The sequence below is a fragment of the Macaca mulatta genome, chromosome 1 (genome assembly GCF_049350105.2).
Source record: "Macaca mulatta isolate MMU2019108-1 chromosome 1, T2T-MMU8v2.0, whole genome shotgun sequence".
Lineage (NCBI taxonomy): Eukaryota > Metazoa > Chordata > Mammalia > Primates > Cercopithecidae > Macaca > Macaca mulatta.
In genome coordinates, this window is record NC_133406.1 from 62,394,047 (window position 1) to 62,416,183 (window position 22,137).

Genomic DNA, 22,137 nt, shown 5'->3' on the forward strand with positions numbered 1-22,137 from the left:
GTGTCACCCTTGTTATTGATCTTTGTAGCCAAGGATAATTATTTCAAAACAATTATGTAATCCTCCTCATCTTTTCTTTTAAAAATCTTTGTCTTATTTTACCTTCCTGAATACACACATGTAGTTTACTATGGCATGCGGATTCCCAGTGCAATGCTCTATTCCCAAATAAATATCTTCTTCTTTTGCAGAGCCTCTCTGTTCATTATTTAGGTTGACACCAGCTATAGGACGATCTCACTGACTCCAGTTTCTTTTCATCTATAAAATGGGGATAAAAATATCTGCCTTGAATTTTAATAGGCACCATTTATCAAATGCTAACTATGTGTCGGGCCTTTCACAAAGCTTTAAAAAAATTTTAATCCACACAACAACCCTACGAGAGTAATATTACATTTACTGATGGTGAAATGGAGGCTCAGAGAAGTTAAGCAACTGACCCAAGGTCACACAGCTAGTACATGTATTAACAGAAGCCACAATGTAAGTCCAGTGCTGTGTGATGCTGAAGCTCTCACTTTTCACCACCACACCAACTACCTGGCTGTGAGGGAGCCTACAGGATGATGCATGTGAAAGTGTTTGTAAGCGGAAAACTCCAGAACAACTAAAGCACAGGTCTTCCCCCACCCCTTCACATGGTTCTACTATAGCTCAGTCAGTTTTCTCCCAGTGAGGTAGGAACAAGGGCCAAATCCACTCTCTAATGCTGCAGGAGCTATGCACCCTCCCATCTGCAGCCAGGGCTGCAGGTGTGTAAGTGTGTGTGTGTTGTGTATCTGTGTGCATGAGTGCACATGTGTATTAGGGGAGGTGGCAGGCAGAGGGGTGCAGTGGCAGACCAGGTAAAGCAGCTTGGAGGGGAGCAGATTTGGAGGCTGTATTAGCCAGTGCTCTTGCTCTCCTGGGCACAAGGCCTGGATGGTGCCAGCTCATTTTCACAGCCATTTTCCCAGGGAATTAACAGGGGGAACATTCTCTCCTGTAATAATGATAAAAATAATAATAATTAACATGGCTGTAACTTATATTTCTCTAGCACCTCTCTCCCCAGACCTCAAAACTTTGGGCAAACAGCGAATCTACTGGCTTTATAGTCACACCCCTGGGACTGGGAAGCCTTAGGTATTGCCAGATTTTCTGTCTTCTCCAGCTGGAAGACAGGTGCAGGTGTACATGGGACTGACCTGTGCCAGGAGCTATCCTTTGAGTGCCACTAGCAGAGGGGTGAAACGACCCCAGGCACCCTGTCTCCTGGCTCTGCACTCCCATCAGCCCTCACATTTGGGTCCATCCTGTGACCAGGAGTAGCAGGGTAGGCAAGGGAGGGAAAGAGCTGCCAGCTCTCTTTGCCAAACTTTCAAACAGTCCCCAATCCATCCTCTATGCCCCACCACACAGCTGGCTCTGCCTCAGGAAGGACTGCCCCAGCCTCTGCAGCCAGCAGGGACCATGTCCAGCAGGACTCGTCCCTACAGGGGATAGCTGATGGCTTTCTCTGGTCCCAGCCAGGAGTCATTACCCCCACAATGTCTAGTTTAAACAAGTGATTAGGCAGCTCTATTAAGAGCACACGTGCTTCCTGCCAGGGAGGAACAGGAACCTGCAGAGGTAGTTGAGGGTGAGAGGGAGGAGGACCTCAGGGGTCTTGCAGCAACGGGCTCTTCTACAAAGCATTTTCCAGCCCATCCCCTGGAAGGTGGAGCACCTAAGTGTTTCACAAGCCAGCATCCTGAGGGGCTCAGAGCCTGATAGACTGATTTTCAGACATGGAGCCAAATCCTGACTGTCGGACAGCCCACCCACACCATGATGGACATGAAGAACCCTGAGCCATTTAAACAGACAGACAACCCAAAGCTCTCATTATGGCCAGTGCTTCAACCTCTCCACACAGGGCGTTTCCAACACACTCTTCTAAAACAATTACTTCATCTGAGTTATATTTCCTTTGTTTTCTCCAGGAGCTTAGGAACAGAGAAGGGGTCAGAAAAGGAGACATCATCAGAAACGATGTATTTTGTAAATGTATTCCCCCCAGCATCTCCAGAGAGAAAGCCTTCTTAATCTGAAGTCCTCAGTTGGACTGCAGAGAGTCTGGGAATTATCTGAAATTGCATGCAAACATGTTTGTGTGTGAATGTGTGAGCACAGGTGCATTTTTCCGGCGAGAAGGCCCATAGCTTATATCAGCTTCTGAGAGGGGTCTGTGGCCTCCCAACATGTTAAGTGCTGTTCTAGTCCTTGCTTGGTTCTGAAGATGGTGGGTTGGCCCCTTTCCACAAAGATGACTCCATATTTGGGAATTCAGGGGTGCATTTTGAGGCCTGGATTCCACCCATTTGAAGAGGGGGCAAGGATGAGGTTGGGGTGCAGCTGAGGGAGAATCATGACAGGGTGTGTGTGCCAGGCAGAGCCGTGGCCGCCTCTAATCCAGAGGCGGTGATGGAGTGCCTTCCTCATTGCCTCATTTTTCCCATTGTGACAGCTCCATATCTACTGTTCCCTGTCACCCTGGTGACAGCCTTCTAATGATGAAGGCAGCAACAATGTCATATAAATTCCTCCAGAAACCCTGGGGCTAGAGGAAGATCAGGCTCAGGAAGCTGGGAACCAAATGCTCTGCACCACAAAGTGGAAAGAACAAAGCCTTTAGGATGTGAAAGACCTGAGTTCAAATCCTGCCCTGGCCTCTTCCCACCAGTGTGACCTTGAACAAATTACTGAACCTCTCTGGGTGTCAGCTTCTATATTGTAATATGAGAGTATTATATCACAGAGTTATTGTGAGGATTAAATGTGATAATGCTCGCAGAGAATCTGACATAGTATCTAGCATGCAATAGGCACTCAGTAAATGGGTTCCCTTTCCCAGCAGGCATGGGCGGGGACATGCATGCCCCTACCCATCTGCTGCACCACTGCAGTATCAGAGAAAAGGGAGTCCCGGGGGAACAGCTGTTTAGTAAAATGGGAATGGTGGTCAGAAGCCACATTCCCCCTACACTGTTGACCACATTCTACCAAATCCTCACATCCGGCCCCTTCTCCTCCATGAAGCCGTCCTCACAGTGCTCTTCCCTGAGATTCCACAGTTGCCATCTGGACTTTCCATCTGTACCATGCAGCCTCCCTCCCTCTCTCTCCTGGTGATGGGGGAGGTCACTTTCTCTCCTTTCTCAAAGGGTAGAGCCCTTGGCTGGCCTGGCAGCTCCCTCCACAGCCCCATCCCTGCCCACCTCTTCAGATCCTCTCCTCCTCTTCTTTTTCCCCTGCCCTGGACAGGAGCTGGCTGTTCTTTTGTGATTTCAGGTCTTTAAACCTGTTGTTCTGGAATGTCCTTCCATTCTCTGCTTAGGGAGCTCATAATTATCCTCCAAGTGTCAACTAAATTGTCATCCCCTTTGTGACACCTTTCTTCTCTCCTCTTGCTCCCACAACACCTACCCTAGTTTACCATGAGCCATGGTGAGTCCATCTGCCTCCCCAGACTGAGCTTCTCAAGAGCAGGGGCTGGCTGGGCCTTCTTCATCCCTAGCATCCCCTCACCTGGCATAGGGTCTGCACATGGTCAGTGCTCAATAAATGCGGCTTGGGGTAAAAGAACAAACAACATGGTTCCCAGGGCTGGCAGTGGAATCTCCTTAATAGAAGTTTCCTGTAAAGGTGGCAGTCCCTCCCCAAGGGTGGCTAGCTTGGGTCCTGCTGGAGCAGGCCTGTGTGTAGACTAGTTGTGTGGGAGGTTGATGGTTAGAGGACTGATACGCTCATCCCATCTGGATTCCGCACCTATCTACTCCAAGCCACAGGGCAGGGCAGAAGGCTTTTGCCAACCATCCAGGTACTTTCTCCATCTTACACCTGCACAGAGAGGGAGAGGGTGAGGATGGGGTGGGGATGAAGAAGGGAATTCATAGTCATGAGCATTGACAGTGTCATAGGTCCAACTCTTGTGTGACTGATATTCTTAAATCATTATACAGATGGGGAAACCGAGGTGGCTTATTTACCCAGAGGCATACAAGAAGTTGCACTGAGCTAAAATTGGAGCCAGGTTGGTCTGGCCCTAGAGTAACAGTTCTTTTCTTTATAAGATGCTGCCTTCTGCAGAAATCACAAACAACACCCCAAGGAAACAGGAACAGGTAAAGGCTCATGCTAAAACATGTGTGTGCGTTGGCATCTTTCTTTAAAGAATGGGTGGAGAATGGGCTGGGTCAGTTGCTAAGGTGGCACTGGGCAGCCTTTCCTCCATCGTGTCTGGACATGGGTAAAAGAATGATTTCACAGTAGGGTTTAGGTTGACAAGGCACTTTCTCACATGTGTGATTGCATGTGGAATCATCATGGCAACTCCCTGAGGCAGGTGTTACCATCTCCATGTACTGATGAGGAAACTTCAGAATGTCTGTGTATTAGTCCATTTTCACACTGCTATGAAGAAATACCCAAGACTGGGTAATTTATACAGGAAAGAGGTTTAATTAACTCACAGTTCTGCATGGCTGGGGAGGCCTCAGGAAACTTACAATCATGGCAGAAGGAAAAGGAAAAGCAGGAACCTTCTTCACAGGGCAGCAGGACGGAGTGAGTGCAAGCAGGTGAAATGACAGGTGCTTATAAAACCATCAGATCTCATGAGACTTATTATCATGAGAACAGGCAAGGGGGAAGCCACACCCATGATTCAATTACTTCCACTTGGTCCCACCCTTGACATGTGGGGATTATAGGAATTACAATTCAAGGTGAGATTTGGGTGGGGAGAGGGAGCCAAACCATATCACTAAGTTAGCACAGTGATTTCTCTCAGTAACAACCCAGGGCCTTTAGAAACCCGTCATCCCACCATGCTTGGCTACTTGCAATACCTGACCAAAGTCTCAACCCCAGAAGAATGGGAGGAGGACCGGAGGAAAAAGTGGTGGCAGGGAAGGAAGACCTCCAAGGTGAGAAAAGACGGGGAGGGGGGACTCCAGACACAGGTGAATTAGGGGAAGGGGTGGGGACCAGGCGGCCTGGACTGAACCAGCCCGTCTCATTAGGGACCCGACTGCCTGTATTTTAGATCAGAAATATATGACCTGAAAAAACTCGGGATTTGTTTCCATGCTTTCTTGGGGTAGGCTGTGTGTGTGTGTGTAGTTTTTCTTTTAGTTTTTAGTGAACGTTCCTTAAAAAAAAAAACTACTCTTGTCTGAGCTGAAATTCTGGGGAAACAGGGTTGGTACAGCCCAGGAGCAGTGCAGCGCATCAGAGATAGCAGCTACTGTGGCAGACTCTGGGAGAGCTGGGGGAGCTGTTGGGGAGGAGGGAGCAGTTACATCCAGGGAAAAACACTGTCAAGGCTGGATTTTCTCCCTTCATGAGAACCTGGGAGTCAGGACTCAGGCAAGATTCATGGGCCAGTCCAAACTGAGATGTGCTGGACATATCAATGTATACCAGCTTTCAAAGATTCAATATGAAAAAAGAATGTGAAATATCTCATTCATGAATTTGTTATTGATTGCATTTTGAAATGTTTTTGATATATTGGGTTAATATGTTATTAATTTCACCTGTTTCTTTTTACCTTTTTAATGGGACTTGCATTATATTTCTGTTGGACATAGATCTCTATATTCTAACACAGACCGTGGATTAGAAAGACTTAGGTTCAAATCCCACATCCACCACTTACTCAGGGACACTTGGCAGGCGAGCCCAGCTACAGCCACCAAAGACAAGATGAGCCCAGCCATAGGGAAAGAGCAACTGGATTCCAAGCTAGGGTTCTGTCTCAACCCAGAAGCTTTTACCCACTTTCCGTAGGGATGGCAGAGCCTCCACGAGTGTGGCTGGCTTAACTTTTGCTGCAGTAGGCAAGGGGGTGCCCAAGAACTTGGCCTGCAGTGACCAGGATTGCAAGATTCTGATTCCAGGAAAGGAACCAAGGAGGTTAAAAAAAAAAAAAAAAAAAGAGGCTAGAAAGTTAAGAGGAAAAGAAGGCCTTAAAGAGACTGGTCTGGCAGGGTTAATAGTTTCTTTCCTTCAATAAAGATTTCATGCCACGTTGAATAAATAAAATACCACACAATTGCAAAAGATGCATTCCACAGTATATTAGATACCACCACACTGTTACCCACATCTGTCAGCCACCATCAGAGTGACTGATGACTTATCAAAAGCCACTCTGACATTTCCAAATGAGATGTTTTGATAGAGGTGCCATTCAACAGGGCCAAAAAAGCAGATAGAACTTGAATGTAAATGAGGAACATTTGTCACCTTTGTCTCACCTATTTAAAGGTTTCTTGTCTGACAACAAGGAGAGGGAGAGAGGGAGTGAGGGGAGAGGAGGTGGAGGATGGGCAGGTAAGAAGGTAAGAGGGAAGGGGAGAGAGCACCAACTCCAAAAGAGCCCAAAGGAGAAAGGCTGGTCCCTGAGAGCAGTAGGAAGTCAAAGAGAAGCAAAGCCCAGATGGACAGCTCTGATTTTTATGCTGAGTCACTCTATGACTCAGCAGGAAGGAGCAATATCAAGAACAAAGACCAGAGCTATCCAAGGTGGCAGCCCCACAAGAGGCCACTGGGTATTTGCAATGTGGCCAGTCCAAATGGAGATGTGCTTAACATGTAAATGTACTCCAACTTTCAAATATTTAATAAGAAAAAAGAATGTGAAATATCTCATTCATGAATTTGTTATTGATTGCATTTTGAAATATTTTTGCTATATTGGGTTAATATGTTATTAACGTCACCTGTTTCTTTTTGCCTTTTTAATGCAGCTTGCATTATATTTCTATTGAACATACATTTCTATATTCTAACAGACTGTGGATTAGAAAGACTTAGGTTCAAATCCCTCCTCCACCACTTACTCAGGGTCACTTGGCAGGTGAGCCCAGCTACAGCTACTGAAAACAAGACAGGTCAAACCATAGGGAAAGAACACACAGCTGGAACAGGATGGGCTGGGATGGGCAGCATGTGTGGAAACAGTGGGGAAAATGTGAAGAGGAGAATGTCAGAGAGGTGCAGCCAACTGCACCTTCCCACAGGAGACAGTCAGAGAGGGCCTGGGCAGGGTGCAGAAGAAGCTGTGGCCTCTCCTAAGGCTGCCCTCACTACTGGGTACATCTCAATGCCGAATCCCAGCATGTCAAGAGTTGGAAGAAGCCTGAAAGAGGATCCAATCCAGCGACCCCAGGAAAATAGGCCCAGAGCCAGGAAATTCCTTCCATGTGCTTTCCACTGCCTCCCCCGCAGCACCTCCAGTTTGTGTGTCCACTGAATCGAGGGATGGTATCCAAGATGCGACCGCTGCATGCCAACAATGAGGTCCTCTTGTATGGCACTGAGAGTTTTATTCCCGGGAGCCTTCACCTGCATGGACTTGTTACCACAGTTTGTCTTCTAGCCTCGCCCCCACCAGCCTACTTTTTGGTTAGGTTGGTTTGATTCATTCATCCATTTATACTCTGCAGCTGTGTGCTGAGAACCAGGCCATGAGCTAGGGATACGGAGATAAATAAGACCCATCCCTGCCCTCCAGGACCACACAGTCTAGTGGTTTTGAAATGTGGAGCTGTTCAGACCACAGCCCCTATAATATATATATATTATATATATAATATATTATATATATATATTATATATATAAAGTGGTGACCTTCCCCACTTTACAGCTAACTGGAGGTTACCCAGTGGTGGTGGCAGGGCCGGACAGAGACGGCTCCTGACCAGAACAGAGGCCTTTCCACTCGCTGAGCTGCCTCCACTGGCACATGGAGTGAGAGGCAGCTGCGTGGAGCTGGGATGAGGTCAGGCCAGAGTCACCAAAAGACAGGTGGATGCACCAGAGCCGAGACCCTGACTTCAGAAAGGACACGAGGTAAAGGGATTTGTGGAAGGCCACAGAGCAAATCAGCGTCAAAGCCAGGACAAGAACTCAGGATTTCTGATTCCAAATTTAACTCCTCAAGCAGTGGTGACTCAAAGAGGTGGATGAGCACAGGGCCAGGGGCAGAAGCCAGGAGCTGCAGTTGACTCCCTCACCTGCTGCTGCTCAGGACGCAGGGTTGATTCTCGCCCCAGAGCAACCTGCTGAGGGTCAGGGGCTCTGGGCTGAACAGCCCCACATTCAGAAACCACGAGACTGTGAGGTTCTAGAGGGCAAGGATGTGCCTTATTTACCTCTGTATCCCCAGCTCATGGCCTGGTTCTCAGCACACAGCTGCAGTATGTGAACGAATGGATGTGCACATGAATGAATCAACCCAACCCAACTGGAAATGAGGCTAAATGGGGGTGGGGGGTGGTAGAAGAACATGGACAGGGTTGCTCGGGATGCATTCTTTTCTTCTTTCCTGCATCTCTGAACATGCCAGGCATTGTGCAGGGAAGAGAGGAAAGCAGTGTCCAGGTAAGAAGATAGACAATTAAGCAACCAATAAGAAGAAACACGAAGGGCTGTGAGTTCCTCCAGGGCCTTGACCCCTATGTGACCTTGACCAGATTCTTCTCCTCTCTAGGACTTAATTTGTTTAGAGGAACGGAAGTTAGATTAAACGATCCAAGGTTCACTTCCCACACTGACCCCCATGACTGGCAGACATAGACGTGAGCCCTCTCCCGGCTGCAGAGAATCATGGCCTAGCCCCACCACGGCAGTAGGGGGTATGGGGAGAGCAAGGCCAGGCAAAGGCACCCTGGCCTGAAGGAGGCAGACACTCCTGGAAGCAGGGTCCCCAGAGACTGTGCAGCCAGAGGTAGGCTGTGACAAGGAGTGAGTCAGTAGTCAATTCCATTCAATAAAACTTTGATTGCCTATGAGCCTTGTAAACAGGCAACTCCCCTGTGGGCCGGGTGGGAGGTGCTCTCTTCTTTCCTCCCTCCTTCCTGCCAGCACCGGTCCAGCCTGGCCCTGGGCCCTGTGCTAACCCGAAAACTTCCTCAGCCTTTGATGCAAGCTGGGCAGCTGAGGGTTAAGTGCCCGCTGGCAGGTGAGGGCTCAGGGCCTAGGGGCAGTGGGAGGGGAGGGAGCAGGAATCACTTAGCCCTCATTAGTCCAAATTAAAATCAGGAGTGAGGTGACAATTACAATTTGCAGCGGGCTAATTGTTTTCCCTCAAAAGCTGATCGTTTTGCAGATTGGGGAAATTAATTGTTTGAAGTCCCAGGTGGATTGCCTTGAACCCAGCGCAGGCCAGGCAAGCCCTGCCTTTTTCTCGTCACCACCCCTCAGGGATACACTCAGCAGTGGCTTCTGCCCTTTGGGATTCTCAGGCAGGGAGAGACTGAGGGTCAGGGGTGAGGGTAGGGATCCTTCAGGTGGGAAGAGGGGAGAACACTGGCAGAGAGGTAGGCTGGGGGATGCCAGCAGCTGGGGCCTGGCATCCAGGAGGGGCGCTTTGCCTACCTGACGCCAACTGCTCTGCGGAGGGGTGTATCTAAGAAGCCTCCTTGGACCTACCGGAAGTTCCCACTTCCACTCTGCATCCAAAAGTCCCTGTAAAGTTCACTCATTCAACAAACATCGACAACCCACTGTGTGCCAAGTGTTACTTCAGGAGGGCTGGGGACACGGCGCTGAATAACTCAAACACAATCCCTCCGCTCATGGATTTTACTTGGGGGGATAGATGGACAATAAACGTGTAAGTAAACATCAGAGAGTGGTAGGGGCTCGGAAGGAACGACGGACAGCAGGAGGGATGGGGCTCCAAAGACTCCCATACCCTAATCCCAGAGCCAGTGGAATCTGTCACCTTCCAGGGCAGAAAGAACCCTACAGATGTAATTACAGTTATGAACTTCAGAGAATGTCTTGGATTATCTGGGTGGGACAAATCTAGTCACATGAGTCATTAAAGCAGCTTTCTCCAGCGGCAGGCAGAAGAGGGATTCCAAGCGTGCGATGATCTGATATCCTGTTGCTGGTTCTGAGGAAGCTGTGCACAAGGACTGGAGGGCGCCGCCTAGGAGCCGAGGACCACTCTCAGCTGCCAGCCAGCATGGAAGCAGGGACCTCAGTCCTACAGTCACCTGAATGAGCTCAGGAGCAGATCCTCCTAGAGTCTTCAGATAGAGTCCAGCTGGCTGGCACCTTGATTTTGGCCTCTTTGAAACCTGGAGCAGAGAAATCGGCCGAGCCAACCCGGACAGACTTCTGGCCGACAGCTGTGAGATGGCAAATGTGTGTTTCTTTAAGCTGCTACGTTTGTGGCGATTTGTTATGGCAGCAATAAAACGCTATTTCAGGAACTAAACAAGATCATAGGAGAGTGACTTGGTGCTGCATTAACATGGGTGGCCTCTTTGAAGAAGGGACTGACACCTGGATGATGCTGAAGCAGAGTGGGGTGACCAACTTGTCCCCATTTCCCAATTTCAGCATTTAGGTCCTGTATCCCCGCAAAATCCCCCAGCCCCAGGCAAACCGGATTGCTTGTCAGCATTTGGCAGAAGGAACGGCCTGAGCAAAGGCTTGGGGAGTGGGAGCTTTCAGGTGAGTTGCCACAAAAAGCATCCCAAGGGAAGTTCTGTCGGACCTAGGAGCCGGTGATGGGGGCTCCTGGGGAATCGTGCAGAAAACTCTTTCAAATGGGGACTGAGCAACTCTACCCGAGGATAGGTGAGAACTCCCAGCCCTCCTTCCAGAACCCCATCCTCCTGCTATAGGGCTTAAGAATCACCAGCCCCTGCCTGCCCTGCCCTGAGGCTGCTTCCTTTCTCCCCTGGCCCAACTCCCTTCCCCAGCCAGCTCTGCAAGGGCCCAGGTGTCTCCCAGTGCCCGGGTACCAGATGCCTGCTGTGGCTTTCCCCAGTGGGATGCTGGCATTCTGCCAAGCAGCACACAGCAGGGGGAATTTTTCAAGACATCTTTAATTAGTGAGACAATAGGAGGCTGGGAAGCCGAGAAGACAAAGGTTGCGGATGGCTTCACACCCTGTCAAAACAGTGGCTGTGAGCCTGAAGAATGCCTGAAAGGCAAAGGGAGAGGGAAAAACAGAGATGGGCCATGGGACCCTTCCCCCTCCTCTCTCCCCTTCTCCCCCTCCTCTCCACCCCTGCCCCCTCACCTTCCTCCTTGCCTCCCTGATCCACAGCTGTAGCCGCCTTTACATTAACCCACCCCTCTCCCAGTTCAGCTGGTCACCTCCCAGCGCTGTTTCGAGTCAGGTAAGAGGCGGCTGTTTAGGAGCTCAGCAAGGAGGCAGAAGAGCAAAGAAGGACCTGAGCTAAAGTTTTGGCTCCTTGTCTCATTATCTGGGTGATGCCTGGCAAGTTAATTGCTCTGGGTCTCAGTTTTCTCTTCCCTACAATTAGAGTAATAATGCCTACTTTGCAGGGTGGTGGTTGTAAAGATTAGAGATGTCAAAAGTGCCCCACATGGAGTAGGTACTGGATAAGTGGCAGCTATTTCTGCTATGAGAGCTTGCACCTCCCATCCTGGATCCCAGCCCTCCAATCCAATATTTCCCAAACTCAGAGCGTGCTCAAGGATCACTCAGAGAGCTTGTTAACATGCAAATGCCCATCCCACTCCTTAGGGTGGAGCCCAGACACCTGCAGATCGAAAAGCTTCCAAGCAGGTGATTCCAATGCAGGCAACTGGGTCTGCTTCCTGGGAAAAGAGCTAGCCCAGGGCAGTCCTGCACCTGGGTCCATTTCAGAAGCCGTTCCCCTACAGACGGAGGGCGCTGGCAGGGAAGTGAGGTCTTGCCTCTCCCACCAACCTGCTACCTTCACGTGAGTGTCTGTCCCAGGGGCAGCTTCCACATCTAAGCAAGGTGAGTTGGTCCTCAGGTCAGAGCTTCTGCAGAAGGGACCTCGGTATCCACCTCATTTTGCTTCCTTGTTTTTCAATGGAAGAAGCAGAGTCCCAGAGCAGGGAAGTGACTAGTATTAGATGGTGCAAAAGTAATTGCAGTTTTTGCCATTGAAAGTGACAGCAAAAAACTGCAATTACTTTTGCACCAGCCTAATATTAATATAAGGGCACACACTGAACTCTGGGCTTCTGATTCTCATCTGCAAGATACAAGTACACAGCTACAAGATGGCTAGCCCCTCTCAAATCAGAAGTTCTAAGTTCCTCTAGGAGTTGGTTCCGTTGAACCCAGGTTGGGAAACCCTGAAGGAAGCCTGAGGCTGATTACCTTCTTGATCTCTAATCAACTTCTTCACACCTCTCTGATTTCTGGGCCAGGACGGCTGCTTCTCCCTTGCCAAATAATGACAGGCTGACCCTTACTGAACACTTGGTATGAACTAGGAACTCTTCTAAGCACTTTACTTGTATTAACCCATATAAGCCTACAACAACCCTGTGATGCCTTTATCTTCATTTATAAATGGGAATCTAAAATACAGAGATTGGCCCGGGTGCAGTGACTCATGCCTGTAATCCTAGTGCTCTGGGAGGCAGAGGCAGAAGGATCACTTGAGACCAAGAGTTCAAGACCAGCCTGGGCAACATAGTGAGACTCTGTCTCTACAAATATTTAAAAATTCAGCCAGGTGTAGTGGTGTGCAACTTTAGTCCCAGCTACTTGGGAGGCTGAGGCAGGAGGATCACTTGAACCCTGTAGGCCCTGTAAGGCCCAGTCTGGGCAACAGAGTGAGACCCCATCTCAAAAAAAGAAAAGGAAAATTATTTAGCTGGGCATGGTGGCATGTACCTGTAGTCTCAGCTACTCAGGAGGCTGAGGTGGAAGGATCACTTCAGTCTAGGAGTTTGAGGCTGCAGTGAGCCATAATTGTGCCAGTGCACTCCCTCTTTGGTGACAGTGTGAGACCCTGACAAAAAAAAACCCAAAAACCTAAGATTAAGTAACCTGCCTGAGGTCACATAGCTGAAGCTGGGATTTGAATCTCGGCAGTCTGGCCCCAAAGTCTGTGTGCTTAACCACTGAGGAACATTGTCCTTGAAGCCATACTTGTAAGTACATGATATACTGCCAACCCAAAGTCAGTAAGGACTGGTGTAAAGAGGACTGGATTAAAAATTAGAAGACCCAATTGCCCGAGAAGGGGTATGAGGAGCCTTCTGGATACTGGAATGTTCAAGCTGTTCACTTGAGATTTATGGGTTTAAGGCCAGGCGCGGTGGCTCACACCTGTAATCCCAGCACTTTGGGAGGCCAAGGCGGGTGGATCACAAACTCAGGAGATCGAGACCATCCTGGCTAACACAGTGAAACCCGATTTCTCCTAAAAATACAAAAAATAAAAATAAAAATAAAAAAATAGCCGGGCATGGTGGCGGGCACCTGTAGTCCCAGCTATTCAGGAGGCTCAGGCAGGAGAATGGCATGAACCAGGAGGCAGAGCTTGCAGTGAGCCAAGATTGTACCACTGCACTCCAGCCTGGGCGACAGAGCAAGACTCCATCTCAAAAAAAAAAAAAAAAAAAAAAAAAAGACTTATGGGTTTGAATACTATAGACAAGTTTAATCTAAATGAAAAATCAGAAGGCTTGGGTTTGTCCCAATGGTGGCCTATTTATTAGCTGTGTGACCATTAGCTTGTTAGGCCTTGGTTTTATTTTTCATCTGCAAACCAGAACAATTAGAATGAAAGCCTGCTTTCTTAGTCGATAAGGAAGTTGTACAAAGTTCTTTCTTTGTATCGCAGGTCCCATCCAGCTGTCTTCATCCTTTTTGCCTCCCCCGATAGAAAACTCACTGCCAAACTCTCCCTGGTAGTACTCACAGCACATGTGGCTACTTGCATCCTTCCCTGGACCAGAAGCTCTTTGATTCCATCCAACCATCCAAGTCGTCCAACTTTGTGCTCATGCAGAAGTGGCCCTTGGTAGTCACATCCATCACTGGCATTAACCAGTGCGTGCTGGAACCAGCTTGCACCAGTCCATGAGAGCTGACGGGGCTCACCTCTTCCCAACTCCACCCTCAACAACATTACATCGTAGGTTGAAATTGGCTGTGATGGAAATACTGAAAACTGGCAAACACTACAAATCAGGGCTTCCTTCCTTGCCACTCCCCCAGCACAACATCCCTGCCATGAACCCAAAGTGTTCCTCTCAAGTGGGCCCCAGGAGGTTTATAAGAGCTCTGGGACTACCAGTAGCTGGGGAACTGTGGTGTGAGTGTAGTTGTTCTGAAACTTTAATGTGTGCAAAAGACATTCTCCATTCCGTAGCCCCTGTGGACATTCCCAGCTCCCCCAGGCCTTGGCTGAAGAAACTGCCGAGTGGGAGTGGGACACAGGTGGCTGGACCCAGCTGAGGCAAGTTCTCCGATGGTGGAACTGACCACCCTAGCAAGTGGTGCTACAACCTTGATGGCATCCCTACTTCAGGTCTCACCAAGTTTATGCTCTATGTTTGGTGGGTTTTCGTTTTTGTTTTCTTGAGACAGGGTCTTGCTCTGTCACCAAGGCTGGAGTGCAGTGGCGTGATCTGGGGTCATTGCAGCCCCCATCTCCCAGGCTCAAGTGATCCTCCCACCTCAGCCTCCCAAGTAGCTGGGACTACAGGCATGTGCCACCATGCCAAGCTAATTTTTTAAAAAATGTTTTGTTTCTTAGAGAAGGGATCTTACTTATTTCCCAGGTTGATCTTGAACTCCTGGGCTCAAGTGATCTGCCATCCTAGGCCTCCCAAAGTGCTGGGATTACAGGCATGAGCCACTGTGCCCAACCAGGTGAGGTGTTTTTTTTTCCTCCTCCTTCCTTTCTCTTCCTCTCTACATTCATTCAAACACCAATTCCATGTATTTTCTCTGCCAGGCACTGGGAATAGATACAAGATGAACAAGATCCAGCCTCTGTCCCGAGGAAGCTCTGTACCTAGCAGGGCAGACAGACTCACAAATATGACTGTGGCCCTGGGGGCTGCCTACAGGACAAGGGCACCAAAATGCAGGATAACTGTGTTCAGAGCAGCACAGTGGCCCTCAGAGCTCCACGTCTTTCCTTTCCTCTATTCTTTCTTTTTTTTTTTTTTTTGAGACAGAGTCTCGCTCTGTCGCCCAGGCTGGAGTGCAGTGGCGCGATCTTTGCTCACTGCAAGCTCCGCCTCCCAGGTTCACGCCATTCTTCTGCCTCAGCCTCCTGAGTAGCTGGGACTACAGGTGCCCGCCACCACGCCTGGCTAATTTTTTTGTATTTTTAGTAGAGATGGGGTTTCACCGTGTTAGCCAGGATGGTCTCGATCTCCTGAGTTTGTGATCCACCCGCCTCGGCCTCCCAAAGTGCTGGGATTACAGATGTGAGCCACCGCACCCAGCCCCCCTCTATTCTTTCTTTGTCTCTTCTCTATCTCTGGCCTGCCCCTGGCTCTCTGCATCCATGTGTGACAAAGATATAGTAACTGGTAAGTACAGTATGACATTCTTATCGAAAAATTAGAAGGTATAGAAAAACATGGAGAAAATTTAAATAATCCCCTTTTCTACCTCCTGGTGCTAACCACTGTTAACATTTTGATGCATATCTTTTCAGGCTTTTTCTTATGACAGAATATTCTTACGATTTGTCTTTCCCTGGGGTTCATGTCATCTTTCTTGTTTTCCACCTTGTTTTGATAGAGTACATCTTTTTTGAGTTGCTTTTGAAAAAGAGGTAAGTTTCTTGAAAGTCTTAGTGTTTGAAAATTTTTGCATGAACATTTTTGCAAATGTTTGCATGTCTTTATTGAGCCTCCATATCTGACAGTTTGACTGGAAATATAATTTCAGATCATAAATAACATTCCCTCACATGTTGGAAGACACCATTCCATGACCTATTTGCTTCTAGGGCTGCTGTTGAGAAGTCTGCTCTATCCTAAAGCCTGTCTTTTTCTTCCTGGCTTGTGGAATCTTCACTTTACACCTGACATTCTGAAATCGCAAAATGTTGTGTCTTTGTGAGGGTCTCTTCTTCATTAATTGTGCTAGGCACCTAATGGACCCTTGCCATCTGGAAAGTAATCATCTTCATTGAACGAAACAACATATTTTAAGTTTCCAAGACCTTGTTCTGTGCATCTTCCTTAAAAAATAAAAATCACCCAAATGTCTACCAACTGATAGATGGATAAAAAAATATGGTATATCTGATGGGCGTGGTGACTCATGTCTGTAATCCCAGCACTTTGGGAGGCCGAGGCGGGTGGATCATCTGAGGTCAGGAGTTTGAGACTAGCCTGGCCAACATGGTGAAACCCCCGCCTCTACTGAAAATAGAAAAATTAGCCAGGTGTGGTGGTGCGGGCCTGTAATCCCAGCTACTTGGGAGGCTGAGGCAGGAGAATCACTTGAACCTGGGAGGCGGAGGTTGCAGTGAGCCGAGATCAAGCCATTGCACTCCAGCCTGGGTGACACAGCAAGACTCCATCTCAAAATATATATCTCTGTGTGTGTGTGTGTGTGTGTGTGTGTGTGTGTGTGTGTGTGTGTATAGTATATCCATATAATGCAGAAATATTCAACTACAAAAAGGAACGTAGTAATGGCACATGCTACAACCCAGATGAACCTTGAAAACATGCTAAGTGGAAGATGCCAGACACAAAGGCTACGAATTGTATGATTCCATTTATATGACACGTCCAGAATAAGCAAATCTATACAGACAGAAAGCAGACTAGTGGTTGACAGGGTCTGGGGGAAGGGGAGAATGAGGAGTGGCTGCTGATGGATATGGGGTTTTTTGGGGGCGATAATGAGAATGTTTTAGAGTTAGATAATGGCAATGGATGTACAACCTTGTGAATATATTAAAAACTACCAAATTGTAAACTTTAAAATGGTGAATTTTATGGTATTTGAATTATATCCCAATTTTTTAAAAAGGCCCCATGATCTTGTTTTGTGGGTATAATTTTGTCTCTCAACTCTCTGAGGATATCAGTTGAGGTGGCGATGGAGGTTTTTATTATTCTTTTGCTCCCTGCATAGTATTTCCTTTCTTCAAGTTTTTATTTATTGTTTATTTTGGCTTATGCTTTTTAAATATTAGATACCTCTCTTAAAATTCTAGTAAGCCTTAGCCAATGGTTCTTTTTTTTTTTTTTTTTTTTTTTTTTGAGACTGAGTCTCACTCTGTCACCCAGGCCAGAGTGCAATGGCGCAATCTCGGCTCACTGTAACCTCTGCCTCCCAGGTTCAAGCCATTCTCCTGCCTCAGCCTCCTGAGTAGCTGGAATTACAGGCACATGCCACCATGCAGGGCTAATTTTTATATTTTAGTGGAGACAGGGTTTCACTGTATTGGCCAGGCTGATCTCAAACTCCTGACCTTAGGTGATTTGCCCACCTTGTCTCCCAAACTGTTGGGGTTACAGGCATGAGCCACTGTGCCCGGTCAATGGTTCGTATTTACAGGTGAGACATTTAAAGCCGATTGGAATGGGCAGGGCTTAAGTGAGAGGGAGGGGGTCTCCCAAATGTCATCACTTGTCCAACTACCAATATTTTTAGACCCAACTGGAAGAAATGACCAAAAGGCTTCCCCATTTGGCTTGGAAACTTTGAGCAAATGCTCATTTTTCCAACATAGTGCCTCATCTCTACCCATACTTGTACCCATATCCCCAAGTCAGCACTTTTTGGGTTCAGTCCCTTTGGAAAGCAAAGTTTTCTTCAGGATGCTCTAGGGTAAAGCAGGGACAGTCATGGGGTGAAATGGGGGTGAGGAAGGGATCTGAGGTATCACTCTCCTGTTTCTGGCCCTACTCCATACCCTGTCTTCAGATGCCAACCATTTCTCAGCCTCTCTGTGGTTTTACAGCAGGAATCTGCCCATTTCTTACTGACTCCTCTCTTTGGGAGTCTCTAGGTTTTTCTTGCTCTATCAAGCCAAGTCAGTTACCTTCTCAAGTTCCAAAATTGTACTGACATTTCTTATTTGCTTTGATCTCCTCCCCTGCCCTTGTGGGCCTGCATCTTTTTTACTTCTTTACGCGTAGTGTGGTTTGGGGAGGCAGCGCAGAGCACCAGGGATGTTAGTCCATCATGTTTAAACAGAAGTCCCTCCTTGCTGTTGTCATTCAAAAGGCAGTCACTGGTATTCTCTGTTTATCATAAGGTGGCTTCTGCCATTATGACCAACCCCAGTCTGACATGACATAGTATGTAATGCTGACTTGCCAGTGCTGTGAGACCAGCAGGCGAACCTCCTGGCAAGCTGAGAGTTGGGTGACTTTGCCCTCAATAGCCATTCTCATTATATTTCTCAGTCATAGTTTACTGCATTTTATGGGGGAAATTATGTGGTAGTCTCTAATCCATGGATTCATGAAGGGCTATGATGTTTCCCTTGAGAATGTCAAGGGCCTACTGTACCTCTGTCACTATGGAAACTAGTTCCCTGGTAGCAATTACGCTTAGCAACATCCACAATAGTGCAATGCACATGGATTCTGGCTCTGGTAATGGACAGGGAACAGTCCCCGGAGAGAGGGCCACACTTACCCTAATGACAGTCTCTAGGGTCTCCGTCCAGCCTGAGCACCCTGCATGGAGCCTGGCCTGAAGTGCTCCAGCTCAGAGGAGGAAGAGGGGGAAGGTAAGCCTGTTTGGCCCACTGCAATCTGGAATCATTCAAGTGCTCCTGGAATGGCTTTCCAAACCCAGTCTCCCAGGACATCTGTCTTATGGCCACCTAAAAGAGAGAGGTTTAAGGTGGTCAACAGTTCATAACCCACTTTCCGGGGGGGGGGGGGGTGTGTGTGTGACGGATAGTTCAAAAGTCACTTGTGCTTGGCTTTGAAATGCATTGTAGGATTTTTTCCCCGGTGTATTTACTATGCAAATGAGTTACTATGTGTGAAGTGTTTAGAACAGCCTGGCTCATGGTAAGTGCCTTACAAGTGTTTGCTATTATTATTATTACTAAAACTGTATTTATCTTGGATCCACATGAAAACAAATTTGTATTCCTGGACTCTGCAATTCACTAAACTCAACAAAAAATAGATGAGACAGAGACCCAGGGACTAAGAACTCCTGGGTCATTGACCCCTCTTTACATAATAGAGAATAAGCCATCATCCAAATATTTTGTTCATTGGTTTGTCCCATTCACTGGATTGGTGAACTCCCTGCCAGGCCCACTCCTTGACACTTTACCAAGAACCAAAGAGTTGATGCCTGTAAAGACATCTGTGAGCTGTCTCTTTCCAGAGGACCCTCAAGGCTGCTTCTCCCTGGTCCAGGGGGCGACAGCAGGCCAAGCTCCATGCCCTTGGCTTGTTCACAGGGCTCCTGCTCCTCTCCAGGTCTCCTGTTCACCCGCATTTCTCCATCCAGCTGGCCTTCCTCCTGTTTATAGATGTGTCTCCATCTCCCCTTGCCTTTTCTGTCGTCATCTCCATCATCTCACTTTCTTTCTTTTCCTCCTCAGGGCTGGGAGTTCCTTAAGGGCAGGTCTTGTTCATCTTGACAGTCTGAACACCTAGAATGGGGCCTAGTAAATAGCAGATGTCCAACATATTTTTTTCCTTTTTGGAATGATAAATCCTCTTTCTTTATTGCCTTGCTTCTGAGGTATCTGCCTTGTGTCCTTTACTTTCTGCCTCCTCCCCCACTTACTCTCTCTCTCTCTCTGTTCGTCTTAGAGCCTCTTGGGCTGCTCTTCTGCCTGGCTGTGCGTGTGAAGGAGGTGGTGTTTCCCATCCTTGGGAAAGCCCTGCTGACCTCAGTGGCAGGGAGAGGCCTAAACAGGTTGCACAGCTCAGCATGTCAGGAGTGATGCCTCCTGATGAGAAACAGTCTTGTTCTGTGCAATTTCCATCTCATTTGTCTTTTCATTTGTAGCTTAAATTGGCCAATTTCATCTGGAATGTGCCTGGACTCTCTGACAAGCCATATACTACAAATGAGTGTCCTAGTAGCTGTCTACAGAGGGACTGGCAGGGGAGTGGGCCCAGGTCCTCCACAGCAGCATTGGTGACAGCTCCTGGGCCTCTGGAGACACTAATGCTTGGAGGATGGGGGCCAAATGTGATCTCCCCAAGGCCTGAGGAGGGGAGGATGGAGGAAACTGCCATAAGAGGGATTTAGGGCGAGGTCCTGAAAAATTCAGTTGATTGATTGATTGATTTTTTTCTCTCTATCAGAAGAGGGTAAGGTACATGGGATGGAAGAGGAGTTGTCTGCAAGTTTAAGAGTGGGAAGCAGTGATACGATGTGGAGCAAAAAAGACAAATCCTCCATTCCCATGAAATTCAAAAACAGGCTAAACCAGTCTACATTGCTAGAACGCTGAGTGTAAGAGAGTCTTTTAGGCGGCTAGAAATGTTCTACATGTTGTTTTATATCTTGATTTGGGAGTGGTAATATGGGGATATTGTATACTCCATATTCAAACTCAAGTTGCCCGCATGATTTGTTTACTTCACTATATGAGTTCTACCTCAATAAAAACGGGGGAAAAAGTCACACCAATGGTTTTCAAACTTTCCTGTACATAAGAATCCTGTGGGAGCTTATCTACAATGCAGATTTCTGGCCAGCCTGGAATCTATTTAGTTGGTCTGAAGTGCTGTCTGGGAATCTGCATCTGAGTGCCCCACACCCCCAAGGGTGATCTTGAGACAGGTGTTCCACAGACCAGAAAAGACCACGCAGGGGCTTGAACATCTGCCCAGTTAGATGGTCTAAGCGCCATGCTGCTGGGAGCCATGAGGGGCAGCTGGGTGGCTGAGAGCTCCCGGATGCCGTTGGCAGGGAGGGTTAGAGGTTGGCCACACTGCAGCACAGAGAAAGTACGGTCAGGACAGCAGAAGCGGTAGCGGGAAATGAGAGGCTGCTCTCTGGGCTAAGAAGGATCAGGACAGGGAGTAGATCCTCTCATCAGGGATGAGAATCACTCTGAGCAAAGAATGCTCCCCTGTACCCCTGCACCCTGGGTACCCTGCCACAGGATGGCTGGGCAAACCTCATGGAGTGGCTTTGGCTCAGGAAGGGTAGCTGCTGCGGAAAGCTGGTCCCCAGTGGAGGTGGAGTTTCACGGAATAGCCTGATCCCTCTGTAGGGTCTGGAGACTGGATGTGATCAGTTCTGTATCTTCAGCAGGCACCTTCTGTCCAAAAGGAAGAAGGAACCCAAGACTGAAGACCCACAGCTAAAGGTGAGACCTTGGGGAGGGTGTAGACAATGTGGCACTTCATAGACAAATGCCAGGATAGTCTGAGCATCTGAAAATGTGGACAAATGATGACTTGAGCTATCCTTGACTTGAGGGTCTGGGAGGGCTAAGATGTAGTGACGGGGAGCTACATACAGGGAGTGGGGAAAGGGGCGGGGGCATCTACCATATGCCAGACCCTTTACAAACACCATCCCATCTAATCCTCCGGTAATTATCTGGCGTCATTTACTTATGTCAACTTTACAGATGACAAAACTAAGACTAAGAGATGTTCACCAACTTGTCCAAGGCCACAACTCACAGTGGAATCTGAACTTGGCTCCACATGACTTAAGTCCCATGATCTTTTCATGTTCCCTGCTACCTCTCCCTCTCAACCTCCTACAGTGATGGGACATTTATGAACTTGCAAAATGCTTTCTCACACATTATCTTATTTGATTTTCACAGATATGTGTGAGGCAGGTATAAGTTCTGTTCTATGGATGAACAATTGGTCTTCAGGTAAAGCACAACTTGTCTAAGGTCAAATAGCTGGTAAGTATTTGGGAACTGGGACCTAAATACACATTTGATGAGTAACTTTGCCACAACATCTTATCCAAACACTTGAAAACATACTCCAGCCCTGTCACAAACCCAGGAGAATTTGAAGATGTCCCCCCCTACTGACAGCCTGGTTTCATGGTCACTGGAAACTGATTTAACTAAACCCCTTTCTGTTCTCAGGATGGCTCAGGGGACTGAGCTGGGAAAAAAAAAAAAAAAAAAAAAAAGGCCTCAGAAGGGAAATGGAGGCCCAGAAAGCTTTGGTGAGCAGCTCGAGATTACACGGGACATGGACACCAGAATTCATGTTTCCTCAAATAGTTCATTTCCAGAGGCCTTTTAGGCTATTCTATCATCTGCCCTCTGTCTGCCTCAGGGGCTCTCCCCTCCATCCCCCATTTGGACCATCAACTGATGCCAATGGCACCAAGGAAGCATCAACTGATACTGGGCAGAAGGGCAGAGCAGTGGCCCCTGGGAGTCTTCATG

The 22,137-nt window shown here is 48.0% G+C and overlaps 1 protein-coding gene across 8 annotated transcripts in view; it reads right to left on the reverse strand.

Annotated features, from left to right (window-relative positions):
• Nucleotides 1–22,137, reverse strand: part of LRRN2 (leucine rich repeat neuronal 2) — a 76,624-nt gene that overhangs the window by 23,346 nt on the left and 31,141 nt on the right. For 2 of the 8 annotated variants that reach the window (XM_078004289.1, XM_078004309.1), the window contains 2 exons: nucleotides 18,420–18,609; nucleotides 13,711–13,941 (listed from right to left, as the gene is read on the reverse strand). The exons of 3 other annotated variants lie outside the window; for them this stretch is intronic. The gene's annotated coding sequence lies outside the window, so the exon portion shown is untranslated. Of the gene's footprint in view, nucleotides 1–9,713; nucleotides 10,174–13,710; nucleotides 13,942–18,419; nucleotides 18,610–22,137 lie in introns of those variants that run through there. 3 more of the 8 variants (XM_078004300.1, XM_015119504.3, XR_013418089.1) reach the window with 2 other exon arrangements.